The sequence below is a fragment of the Somniosus microcephalus genome, chromosome 6, assembly GCF_052327205.1.
Source record: "Somniosus microcephalus isolate GS21.2 chromosome 6, FLI_Smic_1.0, whole genome shotgun sequence".
NCBI lineage: Eukaryota > Metazoa > Chordata > Chondrichthyes > Squaliformes > Somniosidae > Somniosus > Somniosus microcephalus.
In genome coordinates this window covers 186,083,705-186,109,708 of record NC_140992.1, presented here as the reverse complement: position 1 = coordinate 186,109,708, position 26,004 = coordinate 186,083,705, and the positions used below count along the sequence as shown (strand labels likewise).

General features: G+C 50.9%; 1 protein-coding gene across 1 annotated transcript in view; it reads left to right on the top strand.

The window, feature by feature from the left end:
* Nucleotides 1-10,009: 10,009 nt before the first annotated feature.
* fbxl9 (F-box and leucine rich repeat protein 9) overlaps nt 10,010-26,004 on the top strand; it is an 82,653-nt gene continuing 66,658 nt past the window's right edge. Inside the window, exons 1-2 of the mRNA XM_085991018.1 lie at nt 10,010-11,270; nt 11,387-11,604. The gene's annotated coding sequence lies outside the window, so the exon portion shown is untranslated. The remainder of the gene's footprint in view (nt 11,271-11,386; nt 11,605-26,004) is intronic.

Here is a 26,004-nt window from a genome sequence, read left to right as displayed (position 1 = left end):
CCGATTGGTCGACCGTCAGGTCACTGAAGCGTAGGATTGGTCAATCATCCCGTCACTCGACTCTAGGAGGGCCCGCCTGCACACGCCAGGAACCTGCCCCCGCCACGCAGCGATTGGTCGACCGTCGGGTCGCTCGACCGTACGATTGGTCGACTTCGACGTCACTTGATGCTAATGAGCGGATAATGAGATGCTAATGAGCAGAATTTTGAACGTTTTTTGGATACCGCGGGCGCAATTTTTGTCTCACCGAAACGTAAATACGTTTACGACCGTTCCGGAATTGTAAGCTTTCTTTTGATGTAATGCACATGTAGGTACGCTCTATAACTTTAGAGTGTATAGCCGGACAGACACACCGAAGGACAGACAGACAGACAGACAGATGTATCCTTTTATATATATAAAATATTAGCTGAAGTGCCCGGCGGTGCCGAGGCTTTTTCGAGGGCATGTTGTTGTTGGCCTTCGAGTGGGGCCGGGAGGTGTCTAGCTCGGGCGTGGGTGCGGAGGAGACGCCGAGGCTTCTAGGCCTACCTGGAAAAACGGGGAAAGGTAGGAAAATTAATGAGATTAGATAAGTTAATTACTTTCTAAATCATTTTTTTTAAAAACAATATGTGTTTTAAAAGCAACGTTTTTTTTTAAGACGCAGAAAGCGGGAAAAAGAAAGGAAAAGTTTGGAATCAAGATGGCGGCGACTCACCTCGGTTCAGAACGATAAGGCCCGGCCACACACGCACCGATTGGCCCGGCGGCACACGCCAGCAACCCGGCGTACGATTGGTCGAGCTCGAGGTCACTCTGTCGCTAATGAGCGGATAATGAGATGCTAATGAGCGGAATGTTAAGGTTTTTGGGATACCGCGGGTGCGATTTTAGCCCGGCCGAATCGTAAATACGCTTAAAACCGTCTCGGAAGCGTAAGCTTTCTTTGGAGGTAACGCGCGCGTAGGTACGCCCTGTAACTTTCGAGCGCATACCCGACAGACGCACACGCGATGACAGACAGAATGACAGAATGACAGACAGACAGATGTACCGATTTATATATATAGATAGACTATCTGAAGTGCCCGGCGGTGCCGAGGGGATTTTTGAGGGAATGTTGTTGTTGGAAGAGGGAGAGAGAGCGACTGGGGGGAAGAGAGAGAGAGCGACTGGGGGGAAGAGAGAGAGAGCGAGTGACTGGGAGGGAGAGAGAGAGAGCGAGCGACTGGGGGGGAGAGAGAGAGAGAGCGAGCGACTAGCGGGGAGAGAGAGAGAGCGAGCGACTGGGGGGGAGAGAGAGAGAGCGAGCGACTGGGGGGGAGAGAGAGCGAGCGACTGGGGGGGAAGAGAGAGAGAGAGCGAGCGACTGGGGGAAGAGAGAGAGAGCGAGCGACTGAGGGGAAGAGAGAGAGCGACTGGGGGGAAGAGAGAAAGCGACTGGGGGGAAGAGAGAGAGCGACTGGGGGGGAGGGGGGGAGGGGTTGGGGGGGAGGGGGTGGGGGCGGAGGGGGTGGGGGGGAGGGGGAGGGGGGAGGGGGAGGGGAGGGGGGTGGGGGTGAGGGGGTGGGAGGGGGGAGGGGAGGGGGGGAAGGGGGGGAGGGGAGGGGGGAGGGGAGGGGGGTGCGGAGGGAGGGGGGTGTGGAGCGTGTGGGGCGAGAGGGGGGAGAGGAGGGGGGGAGAGGGGAGGGGAGGGGGGGTGTGGGGGGAGAAAGGGAGGGGGGAGCTAGCAGACCCGATGGCTCTGCGGAGCTCCGTGCCGCCCCACGCAATGACATGGCTCAGCCCGAGCCCCGCCCTCCCGAGCACCGGCCTCCCGCACTCAGGAGCCTCGCCCTCCCGCTCTCCGGAGCCCCGCCCTCCTGCTCTCCGGAGCCCCGCCCTCCCGCTCTCCCGAGCTCTGCCTTCCCAAGCCCCGCTCCCCGCCGCCGCGCAACCTACCGCGTGAGGCCCGGCTGGACTCAAGTCGCGCTCCGGGCGGAAGATGACGCGGACGCTGACTCCCGCCCCGCCCGCCTTTACTAAGATGCCGGCGGTGGCGACGCTTGGCTCAGGCCCGCCCCCTCCAGCCTTCACAAAGATGGCGGCGATCGCTGGCCTTTTGTCGATCGCGACGGGAGGCGCCTAGCTCGGGCGTGGCTGGTCAACAGACGCCCAGGCTTTGAGGCCTGGAAAAACGGTGAAAGGTAGGAAAATTATAGAGGTTAGACAAAAGATTTACAAATGAATTAACTTTTTTAAAAAACAATTTGCCTTTTAAAAGCAACTTTTTTTTTGCTGGAAATGTAGATTTGAAAAGAAACACGCAGAAAGCGGGAAAAAGAAATGAAAAGTTTGGAATCAAGATGGCGGCGACTCACCTCGGTTCAGAACGATAAGGCCCGCCCACACACGCTCAACTGCCGGCGTGCAAGGTAAGTGTAGGTTGGGGGCTTGCACCCGCGGGAAGCCCCCGACCCGAATTTCTGGGCCATTGACTTCCGTTTTACTGTGGCTGCTTGATGCCACACTCGGTCAAATGCTGCCTTGATGTCTAGGGCAGTCACTCTCACCTCACCTCTGGAATTCAGCTCCTTTGTCCATGTTTGGACCAAGGCTGTAATGAGGTCGGGAGCTGAGTGGTCCTGGCGGAACCCAAACTGGGCATCAGTGAGCAGGTTATTGGTGAGTAAGTGCCGCTTGATAGCACTGTCGATGACACCTTCCATCACTTTGCTGATGATTGAGAGTAGACTGATGGGGCGGTAATTGGCCGGATTGGATTTGTCCTGCTTTTTGTGGACAGGACATACCCGGGCAGTTTTCCACATTGTCGGATATTCTCAACCTGATATTATGATCATTGTTCTCCAAATGCTCTCCCACTGAAACATGCTCCACTTGCCCCACTTCATTCCCCAGAACTAGGTCCAGCACGGTTTCCTTCCTCGTTGGGCTGGAAACATACTAATCAAGTAAGTTCTCTTGTACACATTTCAGGAATTCCTCCCTCTCTTTGCCCTTTACACTGTTATTATCCCAGTCTATCCTTCCCTTCGGGTCTGCATATAGTTGTGTCAAAGGATCCTTTTTACAATTTTCTTTTATCCACTTTTGTTTTTCATTTCCAGGAGCGTCCTCCTGGTGCTTTTGTACATCTTCCAACGATGGCGCATAAGAAGGATACTTCCCTCCCTCCTTTTGTTCCAACTAGGGCATTTGTTTTTGGTCCTTATACATAGCGGCATATTTTGCTGCTTCGTCTGCCATTCTATTCCCCTCGGCAACCTGTGTATGTAACCGTGTGTGTGCCTGGCATTTTACTATGGCTAATTCCCTGGGTAGTAATACTGCCTGCGTCAATCTTTCTACCTGTACTTGGTTCGATATGGGAGTCCCGGATGTGGTCAGAAAACCCCTCCTTTTCCATATTATTCCGAAATCATGCGCTACTCCGAAGGCATATCTTGAGTCCGTATAAATATTTACTTTCAACCCTTCTGATAATTCGCATGCTCTTGCTAGTGCGTGTAATTCTGCTTTCTGTGCTGACCAATGATTTGGAAGTTTACCTGATTCTACCACATTTGGTGATTCTATAATTGCGTATCCTATCTGTCCTTCACCTGTATTTGATCTAGAGGCTGATCCGTCCACAAAGTATTCATGGTCTGGGGTATTCAAAGGCACGTCCTTTAAATCAGATCTGATTATTGTTTGGGTCTCAATTTTTGTTACACAGTTATGTATTGGTTCACCTGCATGTTCTATGGGTAGTTGTAAGAATTCGGCTGGGTTTATGTTTTTTGCAAAGTTGAAGGTCAACAAGGGATTCTGTATTAACTTAATCTCGTATCTACTTATCCTTGCCGACGTCATGTGCTGTGTGGATAATTTGTTCAGTAATGATTGTAAGGCATGACTGCTATAAATCTCCACCTTTGAGTGCAAGGTAATATTTTCTGCTGAGGTCACTGCATGGTAGGCTGAAGCTATGTCCTGTAGACATCTAGGGAGGGCTCTCTCTACTGGGTCTAGGCTAGTGGAGAAGTAAGCCACCAGTCTCTGCCTGTCTCCATGTTCCTGAGTTAGGACTGAATGTGAACATCCATCGGTAGTAGTCACATACAACCTAAATGGTCTATCATACATTGGTCTTCCTAAGGGAGGGGCCTCTCTTAAGGCTTGTTTTAAAGAATTAAACGCATCTCTTTGTGCTTCTGATAGAACGAACGGTTCTCTAACCTGTGATCCTGTTAGTATAGTTAGGGGCCTTGTATGTTTAGTGATTTCTGGTATCCATTGCCTGCAGAAATTTATTAATCCTAAAAATGCTCGTATCCCTCTTTTAGTGGTAGGTTCCGGATATATTGGGATATTGTTTGGGTCCTTTCTGAGAGCAGGACTTTTTCATCTGGTGTCAGAATGTGCCCTAAATACGTGACACGCTTTTTGCAAAATTGGATCTTTGCTTTTGATACTACATACCCTTCCCTTGACAAATGGTTCAAAATGAATTTTGTATCCATTTGACAATCCGTGTCCGTGGCTGATGCAATAAGCAAGTCGTCCACGTATTGTACAAGAGTTGAACCTCCCGGTAAAGGGGCCAAACATTTGTGTAGTTCCCTTGAAAAGACGGTCGGAGAATCAACAAAACCTTGTGGTAAACGTGTCCAAGTATACTGTCGGCCTTCAAAAGAGAAGGCGAACAAGTACTGTGAATCCACATGGATTGGAATCACGTAAAAAGCATTTTTTAGATCAATAACCGTATATCTTTCAACCTTCAGGGGAATAGACGCCATAATAGTGGATGTGTCCGGGACTAATGGAAACATTGGAACAACTACTTCATTTACGGCCCTTAAATCATGTACTAATCTCCAATCATTATTTTGCTTAGGAACTAGAAATATAGGTGTGTTGCACGGCGAGGAGGTGGGTACTAAAATTCCTTGTTTTACATAATCCTTCAGCATTGGTCTAATGCCATTTCTAGCCTGCAGTTTCATCGGGTATTGTGGAATGGCTGGCAATCTAGTTCCTGGTTTTAAATGGACTCTGTATGATTCAGCGTTTTTAGCGAATCCTACTTGGTTAGGATGTATTGCCCATACAGCAGGATCTATTCCCTCTGTCAGGTTATTATTAACCCCTTCTTCCATTTTTAAGGGAACCGTGGATCGATCCAGGTAATGAGAGAGGATCGATGCAAGGAGTAGGGGCCAATCGCATAACCAAGCGAATGTGTGCTCATCTAGCCGGTGAAATCCTGGTTCAGCATCGATTGGTAGTTTCGACAGAACTCTTTGAACCATAGGCTCGAGATCTTTGGCCGAAAAACCGAGGTTGACATGCAGGGTGATATGGGGGGCCCTATTACAACCTTGTTGGTAAAGACTCGTATCTCCTGATGCTAGCTGAACCCAGGCGGCAGTTCCTTCCCTTCCCGCAAAGTATCCCCAGACTTCAAGAGTATGCTGTGTCCCAATAAAAGGTTTGAAAAAATCTTCCAGAACCTGATCCTTCCCAGTTTTATCATATGCTAGCGTACAATGTAAAGGTGATCTCGGGTTTATTTGTTCCGTAAAAACTTGTGACTGATTAGTTTTACACCACAGTGATCCAAGGGACAGGACAAGCTTTTCTTTCTCATCCTCTCCTAAGTCCAAAGCCCACCATTGCGGAGAATACCTTTCCGTTTGGGAAAGCATAGGACTCCTTTCCTCCTGATCGATTGATAATCCTTCCTTATTACATTTAATCACTACTCCCAATTTACACAATAGGTCCCGGCCGAGGACATTAAATTCTATATCCTTTGTTTTTAGGAATTGGTGGGGGGTGACGATGCCTGCTGCTTCCACTTTTACTTCTTTTGAGATTTCATTAGTAACCATAGTTCCTGAGAAGCCCCAAAGACTTTTAACTTTTCCTGTGCCAGGGATATCCAAATCCTTCCCTGAGATGGATGAGTATGTGGCTCCGGTATCCACTAAAAAAGCCAAATCTTGTCCTTCTATCCGTAAAAATACATATGGCTCCAACTTGGCATTCGCCGTAAGTTGGGGAAATTGTTTGTCTATTAGTGACACGGCGTCAGTATCACTCGAGGTTCCCGAGGGTGTGGGTTGTCAAAACTGATTATTATGGGGATACCACGCACCTCCCTCATAATGCGGGGTCGCCGGTGGTGGTGGGGGTAGCAATGGTCCCTGTGTGGACTGACCGCCGTTCCAACATTCCTGTCGAGATTGCCAGGCCTGATCATCCTGAGTGTAACCTCCTCTGCCCCTATGTCCGCCACGTCCTCTGAAACCTCCCCTGCCCCTGCCTCTCTGGCCTGGATTAAAACGTGGTCTTGCCCCTTGAAATTACCATTTGTTTTGTGGTCAGGACGGGCAATTCCTTTGCCAATGATGAGGACTACCACAAGTAAAACATCCAGAGTTGGCTGGGGATAACCCATGCCGCATTCGTCTGGGGGCCCTGTTGCTTGGGAACCTGGGCAAACATTGTCTCTTTATTCTCTCCCTTACTGTCTTTCTCCTCTTTTTTCTCTTTTCCCAAACTTTCTTCAACCTGTACAAGCCGTTTATGAGTTGCATTTGTAGTTCTCTCCTCCCAATTTTCAGTGGTTAATTTATAGGCAGAGGCAATTTCAGGTTTAAGGCAAGATAGAATCAAGGCATTATACTGAGGAGAGTTTTCGTCTTCATCAAAATCGGCATCTCCTGAGTACTTGCTATAGACCTGAGAGAATCGCTGAACAAAGTCCTCTACCCGTTCCTCGTTCTTCTGTTTAGTATTTACTATTTTAGAATAGTTAATCTTCGTCTTCAATCCATCCCTAAATGCATCTCCCAAATAATCAATTCTCTGTCGGTCTGTAACCGCGCTTGTTGGATGACTTATTTCAAAGTCTGTCCATGAGGTGTCTCCTAATTCCGTCTTAACAGCATTAAATTGTGGTCTAGTTAGGCAATGTGCGATCAAGTCCCACATATCTTTTGCATTTCCCTGATAAGCTACAACCGTTTGTTGTAACCAATCCCATGTTCTTTCTGCTCCCTCGGTTTCTAAATTTGGGCAGTCCTTTCTGAGAGCACACAATTCTCCTGGTGACCATGGTCTATACATTTCTACCGTGCGCCCTAATCCATTGGGGTATTCCCTAATGGGGACCATTGTAGGGTCTCCGTGTCCTCGGGACCATCCTCGTGGTGTCGCTGGGGACCCGTGGTTAGGAGTACCAATTGGGGTTCCACCAGTAGGGGCCATTTGAGCTCCTAAGGGTGTCAAGGGAGAAAAGGGAGGAGCGGGATTGGTGGAATCATTAGGGTCCGTATAACGCGAGGGATCGTATTGTGGAGATCCAGGGGAAAGATTGACTCCTGGAGCCAATGCAGTAGGAGTTACATAGGGTGAAAATTGTGGGATCAAAGGGGAACTAACATCTAGGGGAGCATGCCTCTGTGGGGCCACATGAGGGTCAGACCCTAAATTTTGAGAGTTTAAGTAGGGGGTGGATTGAGCTTGTGGTAATGGAAAATGGCCTCCTAATGGGATCGTTTGACCTGCTGACACTGGTGGAGTCGGTAAATTAGATAACCCGAGAAACGGATTATTTGATTTGTTGGGTAGCGGAGGGTGACTGTATGGTGGGGGATGTGGTTGCCGAGGTGACTGTACCGACAGTGACTGTGCTGGTGAAGATGGTTGGGGTTGCTGTTGTTGCCGAGACTGAGCTGAAGCCAATAATCCCCCCAATTTTACCAACTTTTGAGTGATAATTTCATCATCCTCTGATGCTTCATCGTATGGCAGTTGTTCAAAAGCTTGTTTCATAGTTAACATATCCTGCTCTACTTTATCCGCAGCTGCCTTCACGTCTTTAGCCGATTTCTCAGCCATCGGGTACATTCCTTCCTTTCGATCTTTTATACCTTTTGTTAATTTTTGTTTTTCACGATCTTGTTTCAGTTTTAAATTGTCAGCTTTACATTCTGCTTTAAGCCTGTCTAAGGATTTTTGCACACCAAATTCATCTTGCAATAATATTCCTTTTGCTTGGGCATTACTTTGCCATGAGGCAAATTGAGACTTTTGATCTCCGTCAATTTACTATTTCCTGCCCCCATTTTTCCCCACTCTTAGTACGTACTTGATTTAGTTCTCCGGACTTGAACCGGTTTAATGTGCCTAACCCTTTCCTCGAAGGACTCGAACCTTCTTTATTTATGGGACTCGAACCCAAAGGACTTTAACCTAACATTTAGTCTGACTTTGAGAAAGTGTTATCTCCCGAATTCCTACCTAAAGGATTCCGTTGGCACGAGGTCAGGATCACAAGCGAATGCGCCAAGTCACTTCGTAACAGACAGAGCAAAAAGGTAAAAATCTTACCTGTGGCCACTTAGTTGCTCAGTCGTCTGAAAGCGACTCGTCAGCCTAGACTGCTGTGATTTAGACCGAAGTGCTTTGGAATCCCATCCTCGTCGCCAGAATTGTTAACTCCTCGCCGTCAATGAGGAGGATCTACCCCTACCTTGGGGATCAGGGTTCGCTGCTTTAGGAGACTAAACATGCCGGTCAGTCTATCACTTTCTCAGTAATACACAAAGTCAGAAACTGTAAAATAAGTAAAGTTTTATTAAGGTAATCCGGTACCTGGACTCACTCTGAGAAACCCTTTGTGTCTGCACACAAGTATGCCTCCCCAAGAGTGAGCCCCGAGACCCACGGAGCTACAACATTTATACATTTTCATACACTGCAAGTCATGGGAAAACATTAAACTAGACGATCACGCGTTCCATGAGTCACTTGTTTTTTTACAAAGTTTTGCTTGAGTTTCACATTGCTACACCAGTTATCTTATGTCCAGCTTATTTCGATTCCTCCTACATTGTTCAAGGATGCACCTTGAGTGTGGTTAGGGAGTAGAACATTCTGCTCCTTCTGTTCCTTCTTATCTACTCCTACTGAATTTCAATAGCCTTGCATCAGTTTTTTTACATTTAAACTTTTAACCCATGTCAACTAGTCCATCATGCCTTGCAAGGCATTTGTACAGCCGTATGTGATTAATTTAACTTATCACTAGTTCTAGATGCTCCAGCAGAGGAAACAGCCTTTCAGCATCTACCCTGTCAAGCCTTCTCAGAATGTTATATGTTTCATTGAGATCACCTCTCATTCTTCTAAACCCCAGAGAGTATAGGCCCATTCTACTCAATCTCTCCTCATAGGACAACTCTCTCCTCCCAGGAATCAATCTAGTGAACTAGCGTCTATAGGAGCTGGGGATCTTTAGGTCATATTGTGGTGCCTTTCTTTTTACGTCGATCCTTCATTTCCACCAATTAGAGAACATGTCCTTTATCCCTGCTCTCTGTCACCTACCTCCAACCAATCACTAACACACATCAAAAGGTTACCTCCAATTCCATTTGCTCTCATTTTTGCTAAATATGCTGGAGCAGCCCAAAACCCACTCAAATGGCTGTTGATCATGTTTGAGCCCAGTGAGTGCCAGCAGGGCTATTGAACCGTAACATGCATCACACTCGGATTCTTTCTTCACTGGTGCATTTTCCAACAGGGGTTAATGGAGCACAATCAGGAGCAAGAACCTTGGCCACTTTTTCCTCTCCTTATCCCGGGGTACTGAGGCCAATTCTTAGGCCTTCCCAGCTAAATCATCACAGATCAAAGCAGCACCACACCTCACCCTGCATTTACCCAGCAGGCCTCATGGCCTATTCTTGGACCTGGCAAAATCAGGCCAGAACGCTGTAATAAGAGACTAACTGATCTAACAGTGTAAATCTGTGGCAGAAGCTGCTGATAATAAAACCACAGAAAGAGGCATTCAGGGATCAGAGAGGCTTTTCCCCCAGGCTTGACAGACAGTGCCAGTCCTTTACCAATGTGGCCTCTCTGTGTCTTCCGCTGTAGCTCTGCGTAGGCATACGCTCCATTACAAACATGGCCGCCGGGCTCCGTCCCCCTCACCCTGACTGCAGTGGAGCGCAGGCGCGGTTGGACTGCAGCTCCCGGCGTGCACAGCGGCAGGACCACCCAAGCGACTGTCATCACCTCGGTTACCTCAGGTGGCTGGAGGAGGAGGGAAGTAGTTCATGGATGAGAGAGAGAGAGAGAGAGAGAGAGATATAGATAGATCAAATCAATCAATCAATCAGTCAGTGAGCGAGCTCAAGAGTGCAGGGAGAGAGAGAGAAAAAGTGTGTGTGAGAGCCCTGGTTACATGGGGAGATAGATATAGAGACAGACAGACGGGGAGATAGAGAAAGAGAGAGCGAGGGAATGGAGAGAAAAAGAGAGTAAGCCAGTCCAGGTTACAAGGGCAGAGAAATAGCTCAGGGTACAGGAGAGAGAGAGAGACAGCAGCAAATGGGGAGGGAATGAGTGAGTGCTGGATACAGTAACAGTTACTGGGAGACTAGAAAAATGAGGAAGGAAAGAATGAAATAGAAATAGATAGGGAGTGGGTGGCAGGGACTGGGAACCAGGGATAGGTGATGGTGTAAATGAATGAAATAGTGGTAGGGATTAGGCTTGAAGAGGGAGGTACAATGAAAGCCAAAGTGTATAAGGAGGGAAGGTGAGACAGTGTTACTGGAGTCAGTGACTGACAGCCAGATTGGAGGGAGAAGGGACAATATCTCCCTTTGAATATCTTGATTTTCACACACTCATTGAGAGAGGAAATGATACACCTTGAAGCTGCAGTTTAGACGGGCTGCATTTGAGTGGGAGGAGAGTAATAAGGCAGTGAGGACAATAGTAACATTGAGCAGAAGGGAGTAATGAGCTAATAGTGTAATGAAGTGAGTGGGTGCCAGGATAACTGTATGACCTAGAAACAGGATATTGCCACCATAGATGAGTACAGTGACAGGATGCTGGGTGTGGTGTGAATACAGGGGCACAGATCGCAGGAGGAGCAGAAAGTGGTTGCAATGCAAAGGGGCTGCTTACAGTAAAACACATAGGTGGCAGTGCAGCGAGGGTTAAACCCCACCCAGACTTATAGAGAAGAGTGTGTGACTGAAGTCCAAGTATAGTGAGGAAGTAGGGCGAATAATAGAGAAGTGAGTGCTGGAGTTTGATCATAGTAAGCACCATTGGCACTTGATGTTTAGTGCTGGGTGTGTGAAAGTTCCATATTATATTCAGCTGAACAATGAAAAGCAGCAATCTGTGCAAATGTAGATTGTATTCCCAGCTTGCGTGGTGTCTGTTTTAAGCTGTGTAAACCCTGGGGTGAAGTGCAGGTGAGTACAGGTCTGCCACTGGTGGGGTGGCAGAGGTGGGAGCAATTTGAGACGATGAATTAAAAATAGCACACAACATTAGCTCAAGCCTGGTTTTTATGTTTCCCTTTCTATAGTACACTGGGACCAATACACAAGCAAATCTGGTGACAACGCTTGTAAGAGTACAGGAAAAGTTTCAGCGCCTGGGCAGACCTGTTATGCTGTTCAACTGTCGACTAACTGGCCATGCATTATACAGAGGGAGGTTTATGCTGAATTCGGGACAAAATGCTGTAAGATCGTACGACCAAGTGGAACCATGGAGACTGAGGCACCAAATTTACCTGTAGAGGTAAGGCGATTTCATGTGCTTTTAATTGGACTTGTATAACAAGGTTGTGTCATCCATGCTTCACCTCTAGATTTGACTATTCCTGGCTGGCCTCCCATCTTGCATTCTCCATAAACTTGAGCTCGTACAAAACTCTGCTGCCCGGATCCTAACTCGCGCCAAGTCCCGTTCACCCATCACCTTTTTCCTCCCTGACCTACGTTGCTGCAATTTTAAAATTCTCATCCTGGTTTTCAAATCCCCCCATGGCCTGTGAAGTGCACTGGTTAGTTTTACCACATTAAAGATGTTAGATAAATGCAAGTTGTTGAGATTTTAAAATGGCTCATCCGTTTCTTTACTGGAAACCTGTGGTTTTCATCGAGTAGATAGGCAGGAGCGTCTGTAACCAGAGGACACAGATTTCAGATAATTGACTAAAGAGTCAGAGGCGACATGAGGAAAAATCTTTTACACAGCGAGTTTTTATGATCTGGAATGCACTGTCTGAAAGGGCGGTGGAAGCAGATTCAATGTTAACTTTCAAAAGAGAATTGGATAAATACTTGAAAAGGAGAAATTTTTAGGGCTATGTGTAAAGAACCGGGGAGTGGGACTAAATGGATAGTTATTTCAAAGAGCCAGCACGATGGGCCGAATGGCGGCCTCCTGTGCGGTGATTCTGTGATTGTATTTTAACCAATGTACCTAGCTGAAGGGGCCAAGACAATACCGCTAGTGTTGAAAATAGTTTTAAAAAATGCTGAGATAAATCACAAGTATTGTAGTAACGAGTGAGTCCAACCTTGGGCTTCTTGTCCCACTGATTATATTCCTGCTTCTGTACATTACTGTGGTGTACAGTTTGTACAAAACGCTTGTCTTTAAAGCTTCGGCAGTGAATAACTTTGCAGAATCTAAGCTGGCCATTTAAAAATAGGAGGAACTGTTGCCCGTGGCAATTCCTTTTGTGAAAGGAAACAGTTTTGAAGAGCTCAACGTTATTCACAGTGACTCATTTATGTGAAGTAAGTGACGAGTGTTTGTAAATGAAGGGAAAAAGCTTCCTTAACTCGTACCCCCCACCCCACCTTTTTTTAAAAAGGTGTTTGTGGCCAACTTTCCCCTCCTGACTGCCCCTCATTCCCAATGGTAATTATTCACGTGTGAGCATTGCTGGTGAATGCTGGTAGAAAGAAAGGAAATAAAAAAAGGACTTGCATTTCTATAGCACCTTTCACAACCTTAGGACGCCCCAAAGCACTTTACAGCCAATGAAGTACTTTATGAAGTGTAGTCACTGTTGTAATGTAGGAAATGCGGCAGCCAATGATATATCCAGGTAACTGTTTTAGTGATATTGATTGAGGGATAAATATTAGCCAGGACACTGGGGAGAACTCCCCTGCTTTTCTTCAATATCGTGCTATGGATCTTTTACATCCACCTGAGAGGGCAGATGTTTAACTCCTCATCTGAAAGACAGCACCTCCGACAGTGCAGCACTCCCTCAGTTATGTATTGGAGTGCCAGCCTAGATTTTGTGCTCCAGTCCCTGGAGTGGGACTTCAACCCACGACCGCCTGACTCAGAGGCGAGGGTGCTACCAACTGAGCCACGGCTGGTAGGATATTTGGCTGCAGGGGATTTGGCAACCCTCGCCCAATCCTGCACTTTATCGATGTCCATACGTACACTTCCACCAGGGATGACCAAGTCCGGTTCGCCCATCACCCCTGTGCTCGCTGACCTACATTGGCTCCCGGTTAAGCAGCGCCTCGATTTCAAAATTCTCATTCTTGTTTTCAAATCCCTCCATGTCCTCGCCCCTCCCTATCTCTGTAATCTCCTTCAGCCTCACAACCTCCCCGAGATAATCTGCACTCCTCTAACTGTTCTTGAGCATCCCTGATTATAATCGCTCAAGCATTGGCGGCTGTGCCTTCTGTTGCCTCGGTCCTAAGCTCTGGAATTCCCTGCCTAAACTTCTCTGCCTCACTACCTCTTTCCTCCTTTAAGACGCTCCTTAAAACCTAGCTCTTTGACCAAGCTTTTGGTCACTTGCCCTAATTTACCCTTATGTGGCTCAGTGTCAAATTTTGTCTTAAAATACTCCTGTGCAGCGCCTTGGGATGTTTTACGACGTTAAAGGCGCTGTATAAATACAAGTTATCGTCGCCGTTGTCGACAGATGCAGAGCAGGAACCTGGTTGCTTTTCCCTTCCAAACTCCGAAGCCTCGGGGCTTAACGACAGCACCCCAACTGCAGCTAACTCGGCACAGACTAGGAATTCAACCGAGACCATCCTGGTCTGTGCACCTCACTGCTCACCAGATAAACTCCCTGAACTGTCAGGAAGTTCCATGGGGTAGAATTTATATCCCATGTGCCCAGATAACTGGTGATTGATTGTGACAAAAAAAAGGACTTTTGTCCGTGTTGAATTTTTTTACTTATATTACTGGAAACAGCAGGTGGGGTTAAAACCGGTCACACAAGGTTAAGATTGGTCACGGTAGCTGTTTTCTGCACGATAAAATCAATTTACTTTGCAGTCTGGCTTGCAAACGAGGTCAATTTAGATGCATTGCTCCTTCATATCACCTTGTGTTGTTCTGTCCAAATTGCTCAGCTTGACCTGTCGAGCTATAGACAGTCAGGTTGCGAGATGTCTTCCATACTTCACTGCAGGTGGCTCTTGCATTTGGGTGGACAACCATTCCAAGTGGTCGATAACCCATGACTGCTGATCTAATGCAGTTATCAGAGATGCAGTTCACCATCGCCTTTTGTTGCAGTATATCTTCAGAAAATGGTGACCGTGGACCTGGGATGACATTTATCCCAAAAAACAGCCAGTTTTCAGCCTTCCAGCCCGCAGAAAAGTTCTGTGCTTAAAGATTTCCGGCCAGCAGAGGAGTTAGTTTGAACCAGCAGCAGGATTCGCAGTGTAAGAAGTGAGTTTCTGTTTTAAAGTCTATAAACACAGTGAAAGTGAGTGGCGTCTTTATCATTTTATGTACGGAGGGAATAGTAGGGTATGATTCAATATTATATCATTCATTTACCTGTTTTATTTAATTAAACTCTCTGTTGGTTTAGAGCTAGATTTCTCGGTTTGATACAAGTACCTGTTCAGTGCTTTCGAAGACCGAGGAATCAGCTGGTGATACATTCCAGGTACTGGTGTAGAGAGTAGGGGATTTTCTATTGTGATTCCTGAGGCTTGCTGGGGCTTACCTAGATACTGGATGGAAAAAGGGAGACTCCAGATTGTGGAGGCATGAGGTCCACTCACGATGCTAGGAAGGGGGTTGGCTGTGGTCGGTGATGCGAAGTCCGTGAATCTGGTATACTCACTGACCCCCAATGTTAGTGGAGTCTGGGGCAATGGGGAAACCTGGTGTATTCACCGATCCCCCAGTGCTAGCGGAGTCTGGGGCAATGGGCAATGGGGAAACCTGGTGTATTCACTGATCCCCCCAGTGTTAGTGGAGTCTGCAATGGGCGATGGGGAAACCTGGTATATTCACTGATCCCCCAGTGTTAGTGGAGTCTGGGGCAATGGGCAATGGGGAAACCTGGTGTATTCACTGATCCCCCAGTGTTAGTGGAGTCTGGGGCAATGGGCGATCGGGAAACCCGGTGTATTCACTGATCCCCCAGTGTTAGTGGAGTCTGGGGCAATGGGCGATGGGGAAACCTGGTGTATTCACTGATCCCCCAGTGTTAGTGGAGTCTGGGGCAATGGGCGATGAGGAAACCTGGTGTATTCACTGATCCCCCCCAGTGTTAGTGGAGTCTGGGGCAATGGGCGATGGGGAATCCTGGTGTATTCACTGATCCCCCAGTGTTAGTGGAGTCTGGGGCAATGGGCGATGGGGAAACCTGGTGTATTCACTCATCCCCCAGTGTTAGTGGAGTCTGGGGCAATGGGCGATGGGGGAACCTGGTGTATTCACTGATCCCCCAGTGTTAGTGGAGTCTGGGGCAATGGGCGATGGGGAAACCTGGTGTATTCACTCATCCCCCAGTGTTAGTGGAGTCTGGGGCAATGGGCGATGGGGGAACCTGGTGTATTCACTGATCCCCCAGTGTTAGTGGAGTCTGGGGCAATGGGCGATGGGGAAACCTGGTGTATTCACTGATCCCCCAGTGTTAGTGGAGTCTGGGGCAATGGGCGATGAAGAAACCTGGTGTATTCACTGATCCCCCAGTGTTAGTGGAGTCTGGGGCAATGGGCGATGAAGAAACCTGGTGTATTCACTGATCCCCCAGTGTTAGTGGAGTCTGGGGCAATGGGCGATGAGGAAACCTGCTGGTCATCTTCCAGAACTCGATAGACTCTGGAACAGTACCCATGGATTGGAGGGTAGCTAATGTTACCCCACTATTCAAAAAAGGTGGTAGAGAAAAAGCAGGGAATTATGGACCGGTAAGTCTGATATCGGTAGTGGGGAAAATGCTAGAGTATTATAAAAGATGTAATAGCACAGCACTTGGAAAGCATGCTTGACTAATCTACTGGAATTTTTTGAGGATGTAACTGGTAAAATAGATAAGGGAGAACCAGTGGATGTGGTGTTATTGGACTTTCAGAAGGCTTTCGATAAGGTCCCACGTAAGAGATCAGCGTGCAAAATTAAGGCACATGGGATTTGGGGCAAGGTATTGACTTGGATAGAGAACTGGTTGGCGGACAGAAAGCAAAGAGTTGGAATAAACGGGTCGTTTTCCGAGTGGCAGGCAGTGACTAGTGGGGTACCGCAAGGATCGGTCCTAGGACCCCAGCTGTTCACAATATATATTAATGATCTGGACGAGGGAATTGGATGTAATATCTCCAAATTTGCAGACGACACAAAGCTGGGTGGGAGGGTAAGCTGTGAGGAGGATGTCGTGAAACTGCAGTACAATTTGGACAGGTTGGGTGATTGGGCAGAAAAATGGCAAATGCACTATAACGTGGATAAATGTGAGATTATCCACTTTGGTGGCAAAAACAGGAAGGCAGATTATTATTTGAATGGCAATAGATTGGGAGAAGGGGAAGTGCAAAGAGACCTGGGTGTCCTTGTGCACCAGTCGCTGAAGGTAAGCATGCAGGTGCAGCAGGCGGTTAAGAAGGCAAATGGTATGTTGGCCTTCGTAGCAAGAGGGTTCGAGTACAGGAACAAGGATGTCTTGCTACAGTTGTACAGGGCCTTGGTGAGACCGCACCTTGAGTATTGTGTGCAGTTTTGGTCGCCTTACCTGAGGAAGGACGTACTTGCCATGGAAGGAGTGCAGCGAAGATTCACCAGGCTGATACCTGGGATGGCAGGTATGACGTATGAGGAGAGATTGTGTCGATTGGACTTATACTCACTGGCGTTTAGAAGATTGAGAGGGGATCTCATCGAAACCTATAAAATTCTGTCAGGCCTGGACAGACTAGATGCAGGAAGGATGTTTCTGATGGCCGGGGAGTCCAGAACCAGGGGTCACAGTCTAAGGATAAGGGGTAGGCCATTTAGATCCGATATGAGGAGGAATTTCTTCACGCAGAGAGTGGTGAACCTGTGGAATTCTCTGCCACAGAGGGCGGTGGAGGCCAATTCATTAAATATATTCAAGAAAGAGTTGGATATATTTCTTAAGGCTAAAGGGATCAAGGGATATGGGGAGAAGGCAGGGACAGGGTACTGAATTTGGATGATCAGCCATGATCTCATTGAATGGCGGAGGAGGCTCGAGGGACGGAATGGACTACTCCTGCTCCTATCTTCTATGTTTCCATGTTTCTATGTATTCACTGATCCCCCAGTGTTAGTGGAGTCTGGGGCAATGGGCGATGGGGAAACCTGGTGTATTCACTGATCCCCCAGTGTTAGTGGAGTCTGGGGCAATGGGCGATGGGGAAACCTGGTGTATTCACTGATCCCCCAGTGTTAGTGGAGTCTGGGGCAATGGGCGATGGGGAAACCTGGTGTATTCACTGATCCCCCAGTGTTAGTGGAGTCTGGGGCAATGGGGAAACGTGGTGTATTCACTGATCCCCCACTGTTGGTGGAGTCTGGGGCAATGGGCGATGGGGAAACCTGGTGTATTCACTGATCCCCCAGTGTTAGTGGAGTCTGGGGCAATGGGCGATGGGGAAACCTGGTGTATTCACTGATCCCCCAGTGTTAGTGGAGTCTGGGGCAATGGGCGATGGGGAAACCTGGTGTATTTACTGATCCCCCAGTGTTAGTGGAGTCTGGGGCAATGGGCGATGGGGAAACCTGGTGTATTCACTGATCGCCAGTGTTAGTGGAGTCTGCAATGGGCGATGGGGAAACCTGGTGTATTCACTGATACCCTCAGTGTTAGTGGAGTCATGGGCGATGGGGAAACCTGGTGTATTCACTGATCCCCCAGTGTTCGTGGAGTCTGGGGCAATGGGCGGTGAGGAAACCTAGTGTATTCACTGATCCCCCAGTGTGAGTGGAGTCTGGGGCAATTGGCGATGAGGAAACCTGGTGTATTTACTGATCCCCCAGTGTTAGTGGAGTCTGGGGCAATGGGCGATGGGGAAACCTGGTGTATTCACTGATCGCCAGTGTTAGTGGAGTCTGGGGCAGTGGGCGATGGGGAAACCTGGTGTATTCACTGATCCCCCAGTGTTAGTGGAGTTTGGGGCAATGGGCGATGGGGAAACCTGGTGTATTTACTGATCCCCCAGTGTTAGTGGAGTTTGGGGCAATGGGCGATGGGGAAACTTGGTGTATTCACTGATCGCCAGTGTTAGTGGAGTCTGCAATGGGCGATGAGGAAACCTGGTGTATTCACTGACCCCCCACTGTTAGTGGAGTCTGGGGCAATGGACGATGGGGAAACCCGGTGTATTCACTGATCCCCCCCAGTGTTAGTGGAGTCATGGGCGATGGGGAAACCTGGTGTATTCACTGATCCCCCAGTGTCAGTGGAGTCTGGGGCAATGGGCGATGGGGAAACCTGGTGTATTCACTGATCCCCCAGTGTTCGTCGAGTCTGGGGCAATGGACGATGCGGAAACCTGGTGTATTCAGTGATCCCCCAGTGTTAGTGGAGTCTGGGGCAATGGGCGATGGGGAAACCTGGTGTATTCACTGTTCCCCAGTGTTAGTGGAGTCTGGGGCAATGGGCGATGAGGAAACCTGGTGTATTCACTGATCCCCCACTGTTAGTGGAGTCTGGGGCAATGGACGATGGGGAAACCCGGTGTATTCACTGATCCCCCCAGTGTTAGTGGAGTCATGGGCGATGGGGAAACCTGGTGTATTCACTGATCCCCCAGTGTTAGTGGAGTCTGGGGCAATGGGCGATGGGGAAACCTGGTGTATTCACTGATCCCCCAGTGTTAGTCGAGTCTGGGGCAATGGGCGATGCGGAAACCTGGTGTATTCAGTGATCCCCCAGTGTTAGTGGAGTCTGGGGCGATGGGGAAACCTGGTGTATTCACTGTTCCCCAGTGTTAGTGGAGTCTGGGGCAATGGGCGATGGGGAAACCTGGTGTATTCACTGATCCCCCAGTGTTAGTGGAGTCTGGGGCAATGGGCGATGGGGAAACCTGGTGTAGTCACTGATCCCCCAGTGTTAGTGGAGTCTGCAATGGGCGATGAGGAAACCTGGTGTATTCACTGATCCTCCAGTGTTAGTGGAGTCTGCAATGGGCGATGGGGAAACCTGGTGTATTCACTGATCCCCCAGTGATGGGCCATGGGGAAACCTGGTGTATTCAGTGATCCCCCCAGTGTTAGTGGAGTCTGGGGCAGTGGGCGATGGGGAAACCTGGTGTATTCACTGATCCCCCCAGTGTAAGTGGAGCCTGGGGCAATGGGCAATGGGGAAATCTAATGTATTCACTGATCCCCCCAGTGTTAGTGGAGTCTGGGGCAATGGGCGATGAGGAAACCTGTTGTATTCACTGATCCCCCAGTGTTAGTGGAGTCTGGGGCAATGGGCGATGGGGAAACCTGGTGTATTCACTGATCCCCCCCCAGTGTTAGTGGAGTCTGGGGCCATGGGCGATGGGGCAACCTGGTGTATTCACTGATCCCCCAGGGTTAGTGGAGTCTGGGGCAATGGGCGATGGGGAAACCTGGTGTATTCACTCATCCCCCAGTGTTAGTGGAGTCTGGGGCAATGGGTGATGGGGAAACCTGGTGTATTCACTGATCCCCCAGTGTTAGTGGAGTCTGCAATGGGCGATGGGGAAACCTGGTGTATTCACTGATGCCCCAGTGTTAGTGGAGTCTGCAATGGGCGATGGGGAAACCTGGTGTATTCACTGATCCCCCAGTGTTAGTGGAGTCTGGGGCAGCGGGCGATGGGGAAACCTGGTGTATTCACTGATCCCCCAGTGTTAGTGGAGTCTGGGGCAATGGGCGATGGGGAAACCTGGTGTATTCACTGATCCCCCAGTGTGAGTGGAGTCTGGGGCAATTGGCGATGGGGATACCTGGTGTATTCACTGATCGCCAGTGTTAGTGGAGTCTGCAATGGACGATGGGAAAACCTGGTGTATTCACTGATCGCCAGTGTTAGTGGAGTCTGCAATGGGCGATGGGGAAACCTGGTGTATTCACTGATCCCCCAGTGTTAGTGGAGTCTGGGGCAATGGGCGATGGGGAAACCTGGTGTATTCACTGATCCCCCCCAGTGTTAGTGCAGTCATGGGCGATGGGGAAACCTGGTGTATTCACTGATCCCCCAGTGTTAGTGGAGTCTGGGGCAATGGGCGATGGGGAAACCTGTTGTATTCACTGATCCCCCAATGTTAGTGGAGTCTGGGGCAATGGGCGATGGGGAAACCTGGTGTATTCAGTGATCCCCCAGTGTTAGTGGAGTCTGGGGCAATGGGCGATGGGGAAACCTGGCGTATTCACTGATCACCCAGTGTTAGTGGAGTCTGGGGCAATGGGCGATGGGGAAATTTGGTGTATTCACTGATTCCCCCGGTGTTAGTGGAGTGTGGGGCAATGGGCGATGGGGAAACCTGCTGTATTCACTGATCCCCCAGTGTTAGTGGAGTCTGGGGCGATGGGGAAACCTGGTGTATTCACTGATCCCCCCCAGTGTTAGTGCAGTCTGGGGCAATGGGCGATGGGGAATCCTGGTGTATTCACTGATCCCCCAGTGTTAGTGGAGTCTGGGGCAATGGGCGATGGGGAAACCTGTTGTATTCACTGATCCCCCAATGTTAGTGGAGTCTGGGGCAATGGGCGATGGGGAAACCTGGTGTATTCAGTTATCCCGCAGTGTTAGTGGAGTCTGCAATGGGCGATGGGGAAACCTGGCGTATTCACTGATCCCCCAGTGTTAGTGGAGTCATGGGCGATGGGGAAACCTGGTGTATTCACTGATCACCCAGTGTTAGTGGAGTCTGGGGCAATGGGCGATGGGGAAACCTGGTGTATTCACTGATCCCCCAGTGTTAGTGGAGTCTGCAATGGGCGATGGGGAAACCTGGTGTATTCACTGATTCCCCCGGTGTTAGTGGAGTGTGGGGCAATGGGCGATGGGGAAACCTGCTGTATTCACTGATCCTCCAGTGTTAGTGGAGTCTGGGGCGATGGGGAAACCTGGTGTATTCACTGATCCCCCCCAGTGTTAGTGGAGTCTGGGGCAATGGGCGATGGGGAATCCTGGTGTATTCACTGATCCCCCAGTGTTAGTGGAGTCTGGGGCAATGGGTGATGAGGAAACCTGGGCCTAGAAATTCAGTGGATAGCGCCAGCCGTTAACGCCATAAGAGGGGTCTACTTCCAGCGCTAGGCACTTTGCGCCCGGGCGCAGCGTGATCCGCGCCGACGCCCAAATTCAGTTGACATTTAGCGCCGGCGCAAAGTGTTTGCGCCCGCTCAGGTGCGCGCGCAGCTTATGACGTCATATCGTCGCGCAACGCTGTTTGTGCGCCCCAAACCGGAAATTCTGTGGCTCCCGCCCAATGTGGGCGTGGCGCTGCTAAGAACTGTGAAGTGGAACACAACAGAGGCCCTGTGGGCCTCGGGGAGCGCTAATTAAAGGGCACTTACACTGACCTATAAAGCCCAGCCATTTTGCTGCAATGACTTTACTGCTTTGGATTTCTGGACAGAGACCAAGGGACAGAGCTAACTGATTTGGGACAACATAGGAGAGGTATTTTTGGCTTCTGGCCAGTGCTTTGACATTTGACTCATTGTGATTTCACTGTTTTCAACTTCATTATGGGGGCTGTATGGGGGTGCAACCCTGAGTTGCAGCATTATGTGCGAAGGGCTCGCAGACGCTGTGAGAGAGGGCCAGCCATGCCTAGATGCAGAGGGGCCATCAGGCGTCGGCAACGTAGGCCTTACACGCTCAGGCAATACCGGCAGCAGGTGTCCTATCTCACCATGACTGCGGCGCATTGTGTTAAGAGGCTGCGCTTCAGAAGGGAGGTGGTTGCAGAGATCTGCCAGCTGCTTCACAGAGATCTGCGTCCACAGCTGATGTGCAGGACGTCTCTCTCGGTGGAAGTGAAGGTCACGGTGGTTCTGAGCTTTTATGCAAGCGGCTCCTTCCAAGCCGCTGCTGGGGACATAGCGAACATCTCCCAGTTTGCCGCGCATCGCTGCATCCGGCAGGTCACCGATGCACTTTTCGCGAGGAGACACCAATTCATCTCCTTCCCCATGACCCGACAGAGGCAGGAGCAGCGTGCAGTCGGATTTGGCAGGTTCGCGGGCTTCCCCATGGTGCAGGGCGCCATTGACTGCACGCATGTGGCTATGCGGGCACCTATCCACAATGCCGAGGATTACCGCAACCGGAAGGGCTACCATTCCCTCAATGTACAGCTGGTGTGTGACCACAGGCAGCGCATCCTAGCTGTCAGTGCCCGCTTCCCAGGAAGCAGCCACGATGCATTCATCCTGGCTCAGACTACTGTGGCTGACATGTTCGAGGCACAGCCTCCACCAAGGGGATGGCTTATTGGGGACAAGGGCTACCCTTTGTGTACATGGCTCATGACCCCGCTCCGCGCGCCCAGGACCCCAGCGGAGGAGGCATACAACGAAAGCCATCAAGCCACAAGGAACATCATAGAGCAAACGATAGGCGTCCTCGAGCAACGGTTCCGCTGCCTGGATCGTTCCGGCGGCTCTCTACAGTACTCGCCGGATAGAGTCTCCCAGTTCGTCGTCGTGTGCTGCATGCTGCACAACCTGGCTATCCGCAGGACTCGGGCACTGCCACCTGACATTGCACCACCACCTCAGGAGGACGAGGAGGAGGAGGAGGAGTACCAGCCCAGGAGGGAGCCACAAGGTCCAAGGGCCGTCCGCCGGGGGCTTATTGCTCGACACTTCTAGGCCCCCTGTCAGGGAATGGGCTGTGGAAATGTACGCACCTGAAGGCAGCCGCTCCGCAAGCCCTCAGCCGGTTAACGCAACAACCACTTGAAACATGACACCTGGACATGCTGAATAAATAAAACGCTTTATTTCACAAACTCAGGGCCCTTCCCACATGAAACAGAAAAACAGACAAGAGCCCCAAAAAACAGTCAAAAACATCTGTTGCTCCCAAAACCTGGGGAGGACTTACAAAACTTGGCCATCCAAATGGCCTTCAACATCGGCCTTACAAAAATAAGGGCCCCCCTCCACAACACAAACACCCCCATAAAAACAAACAAGGCCTTGATCTTCGGCCTTCCCAAAATAATCCCCCCCAAAACACAAGCCCCCCCCCCCCCCATATATAAAAAACCGCTCTCACCACACTCTAGTGGGTGTGCCGAGAGGGCGAGTCCTTAGACAGCCTTCCCCGGCCCCTGCCCGACCTGCTGCTCCGCCCCGACCTGCTGCTCCGCCTCAACCTGGGCCCTGTGGCTGGGACAAGGCTGGGGGAAGGCTCATGAGGGCCCCGAGGCGTGTCGGCAGATGCCCTTGGGGGTCGGCCTAGACGACGCACGTCCCGGGAGGGGCCGGCTGCTGACTGCTGCAGCTGTCGCTGGCCAGCATCAGTGCCAGCAGCCGCTCGTCGCACCTTGGCTGGGGGAGTGGTAGTGTCGGCTGCACCAAGGGGGGCAAGCTGGCTGATGGCAGGCGCGCGATGTTCGCCAGAGACACTGGCACTCGGCCGGCCTGGCAGTGCAGCAGGCGCAGCTATCTGGTGGAGGCCAGACCGCTGTGCTGCAGCAGGGCGGCGGGTGCCGTGGCGAAGCCTCTGCGCCACAGCGAGTGTGGCAGAAGTGAGTGCCCGAACTGCCCTGGTATGTGGCCGCATCAGCTGTGCCAGTGTCTGGACGGCACCACTCATCTCGCGAGTCGCGTCCTGCACTGCCGCGAGATGCTGGACACCCCTGTCATGGGCTGCCGCGAGTTGTTCCACCCCCCTGGCCTGTGATTCCCCGAATGCGACCACACTCTGAGCCAGGGACTGAATGGCCTGAGGCATCTGGTCCACAACCCCCATGAACTCCTGGTGGCGCCTCTCCGAGGCCGCCGAGATTTCTTCGAGGAGGCGCACCTCCTGGGCGAGGACCCTCTCCGGACTGGAGGGAGGACTCTCCCTCTGGGGAGAAGGCGGCCGAGCTGGCCGAACCCTCCCGCCTGCCTCAACCCCACTGGGCCCAGGATCTGCCCTCCCCTGCAACACCTCCCCCCTCTGGGGAGCAGGCCGGCGTGCTGCCGGACCCTTCCCGCGTGCCTCAACCCCACTGCGCCCAGGATCTGCCCTCCCCTGCAACACCTCCCCCCTCTGGGGAGCAGGCCGGCGTGCTGCCGGACCCTTCCCGCGTGCCTCAACCCCACTGGCCACAGGATCTGCCCTCCCCTGCAACACTTCCCCCTGGCTCTCCTGCAGGCCAGACGTCCCCCCTCCATTGCCGTCCCCCCTCCATTGCCATCCCCTGGCGCGGCTGAGGGTTCCCCCGATGTGCCGCCTTCCTCCTGGTCCTCGTCGTCCTCCTCCTCCAAGGGCCTGGCACGCGGAGCTTCAGGGACCACCTCCTCCTCAGCAGCTGAAAGCAGGAAGGCATAAGAGTAGCTTTAGAGTGAGGACACGGCGTCAGCGAGGGAGGCCTGAGTGGTGGCATTATGCGCATTTGTCGGTCAGTGGGAAAGGATCTAGATCTGAAGCGCTAGGGCAACGAGAGGGGTCCAACCGGTCATGTCCTTACCAGTGGGTTCCAGTACAGGGTACGCATCTCCGATCGCAACAGGGCCAGTCACCCGGGAACGCATGAGTCCAGCCACGCTCTCCTCCAGATCAGTGAGCGCCTGGTACTGGGGACGGCCTCCACCGGTGACAGTCTGGCTCCTCAAATTCCTTGCCAGCTTGGCCTGCAAGAGAAAGGACGGACTCTAAGTACAGTGTGGTGCCCTGTTGCTGTGTGCACTGCCTCCCATGGTGGAATAGCTTGGCCAGTGTGGTAAGTGCAGAAAGTGCTATTGATGATCATGCCAGTGCCATTGCTGCGGGAGGAGGGCTGCCCATTAGGCCTTTGAGGTCCCTTTGCCCATAATGTGAGGTTCACATGCAAGGACGAGGAGGACACTGGAAAGGGTACTCACCTTCACCAACCGAGTGAGGTCGTTGAACTTCTTGCGGCATTGGTCCGCACTCCTGGGGACATCGCAGGTGGATGACACCCTGCGGGCGATTCTCCTCCAGGCTTTCCTGTACTCGCTCCTGGGAGCCTTGTTGCCACTGTCCGGCCACAAGATCTGTCTTTTGTCCTCCACACCATTAATGAGCACCCTCAGAGCATGCTCGGAGAAGCGCTGCGCTCGTTCACGGGCCCTCTCCATGTCTCCTGGCGCTATTTTGGCCCACCAGCAGTGTTGAGGCCTAGCTGCAGGGCTCCAGTATGCAGGGCGTGGCAGCAGTCAAAGTCGACCCTTCCCCCTTTAAGAGCAGGCCGGCGTCAGGGTGTCTGCTGTCAATCAAAACATGACCGCACCTGCGCTGCGCCCGGCCTCGGCGTTATCAGGCCGCATCGCCGGATTAGCGCCTTAACAGAGCATTGCAACGCCAATTTCAGCGCTCGGCCAAACTCTTGGCCAACTCTACTGAATTTCGGCGAGGTGGCCTGCACTTTCCGGCGGGCGCTAACTTTAGCGAGCGCCCGACTTTAGCGCCCCAAAAGTGTCCAGACTGAATTTCTAGGCCCTGGTGCATTCACTGATCCCGCAGTGTTAGTGGAGTCTGCAATGGGCGATGGGGAAACCTGGTGTATTCACTGATCCCCCAGTGTTAGTGGAGTCTGGGGCAATGGGCGAAGGGGAAACCTGGTGTATTCACTGAGCCCCCAGAGTTAGTGGAGTCTGCAATGGGCGATGGGGAAACCTGGTGTATTCACTGATCCCCCAGTGTTAGTGGAGTCTGCAATGGGCGATGGGGAAACCTGGTGTATTCACTGATTCCCCCGGTGTTAGTGGAGTCTG